The following is a 2500-nucleotide window of genomic DNA, read 5'->3' on the forward strand; positions in this document are numbered from 1 at the left end:
GTGTTGCTGCATATTCTCATTTTCGTCACTGTTCCTCGTCTATAAGGAAATATATATCGGTGTAATGTATTATTTACATTTATTTTTGTATCATATCAGGGGGATGGCCTTTTATAGCCGCAAATAATTTTGGGAAAAACAGTAACCTTTTGGGGCTTAAGTAACTACGAAAAACCGTTGCCTCTAAACATTTGATGAATTTTTGTATATACTTTTAGCCATAAAAGCGGGTATTAAAAAACTACAACAATAGTGATACCAACAACAATAATCATATTCATAATACGAATAAAAAAGTAACAATATTTATGGTAATTACAACAGTAATAAAAGTAATATAAAAAAGGTGATGACCCTACAATAGCATCAACCACACACGCTAACACGATATGCATCGCGGCTTACAAAACACAGCGATCTCACGCGGGGTCAGACCACCTTTTGTCACGACGCAAAGCCATCAACTGAGGTGACGTCGAGAAAACACTAATAAAATCGGAACCCATTTGCATGTGTTGTGAATTATTAATAACACCATTAACAAATCTAGGGTTTCCGGGGGTAATTCTTTTCGTTATGCCCGAAATCATTGGTACATATAAAAATTTTTTTCGGTTTTATCACGTATTATTTGTTTCGAAATTTTTTGGGCGTTTAGCTGTTATTTAAATTGATTTAGAAGTATTTCATAGGAATTCATCATGGGATCTAACATTCTATTGGATCTGTTAGGCATTTTAAAAATCCCAAATTTTTGGAAAAAAGAAGGTTTTTTCTTTTTATTGGATGGGAACCAAAAAACAATTTATGGTCTAAAATCGCAAAATAATTATTAAAATAATATTAATAATAATTTTGTATATATAATATGTAGAATATAAATACCACAAAAACACAACAAACACACAACCCAAAACCCCCAAACAAACACCAAAACCCCCACCATATAATAATATATAATATATATATATATATATATTTTATAAAGAAGAGAGAGGAAGGAAAAGAGAGAGAGAGAGGAAAGAGAGGGAGGAAAGATAGAGATTCATTCTGTACGTAGTAGTATGAGTAATATTATATATATTATAATATATAAATATAATATAAAATTTTTTAAATATAATATAGATATTATAATATTAAATTTTTTTATTATATATTAATATTTTGTCCTGTAAGACTAAAGCACCCTAGGTTCCTTGAACCCAAAGGGTAGCACCCCTTTTGCTCCCTATACCCGGGTTGCGGGAAAATGTCGGAGAGGGAGTGGTTTTCTGGTGAAAACCTTCATTTATATTATGGGTTTACCAAATAAAAAATTTTCTGGGTATTACAGTGTAAGTTTTAAAAGCGGGAGAGATGGGGTTTCCCATAATTAGTTGGGACTGCGATTGAGAAGGAGCCCGGGGGGGTTCCACTAACTTTTTTTTCCTACAAACCCTTTTCACCAAGATTAAAAAAAAACGATAAGTAAAACCAATCGCCCGTCGCGTGGGTATCAAGGGGGGCGTTTTTAGGGGAAAAAAGGCGACAAGTTAAAAAAATGCAGGAAAAACAAAGAAGAAAAGAAAACGGTCCAATTAAAAAACACTTAAAAAACGGAAGTGGAAGTAAGGAAAATGAAAGAGATGGGGGAAATACATAGTTTAACGAAATGGATAGATACAACATTCAAATACTCGGAATAAGTGAGGACCAATTGCGAAAGTAATGGAAGTTTCAAAACTGAAAGAAAACAAGACAGTTCTTTTTCTGGAATAAGAAGAGGAAATTATAGTCCGGAGTTGCTATGATTCTCACGAAAAAAACTGCAAATGCACTAATGGAGATACAGCCAAATAAATGATCGCATTTTAAAAGTCAGATACAGCAAAACCTCAAATATTAGTATTATACAATGCTACGCACCAACCAATATGCAAGTGATGAAGAAATGGATAATTTTTATAACTCTCTTCAAGATACTTTAGACACAAATCATAAAAGAGAGTAAAATAATCATGGGAGACCTCAACGCCAAAGTAGGAAAAAATAATCTAAAAAATTAAACCTGTGGAAAAATTCGGCCTTGGCAGATATAAATGATAAGGAGGTAAAGATTTTATGAATTCTGTAGTACAAAATAATTAGTATAGCAATACATTGTTCCAACACCACCAAGACACTGTACACGGGGTTTTAACCAGACAAAAGAACAGCAACAAATTGACCTACACTGTGCTGAACCAAAAATGGAAGAGTTGCATAAAAAAAATTTCCAAAACAAGACCTGGTGCCGACCAAAACAGTGACACCAACTATAACTATCGAACTTTAAAATAAGACTAAAAAAGATGGAGCGTCCAACACCACTCTAAAGCTCGACTACAAAACTCTTGATAACAATTACAGAATTGCAGGTCAACAAATTTGGGCACAATACTCAATCAATGTGTATGATGATAAAACACCAATGAGTTGTGGGAAGAAGGAAAGGAACTTCCTGTGAGCACTGCTAAGA

This window comes from Penaeus monodon, chromosome 18 (assembly GCF_015228065.2).
Source record: "Penaeus monodon isolate SGIC_2016 chromosome 18, NSTDA_Pmon_1, whole genome shotgun sequence".
In the NCBI taxonomy this organism is placed as follows: Eukaryota; Metazoa; Arthropoda; class Malacostraca; order Decapoda; family Penaeidae; genus Penaeus; species Penaeus monodon.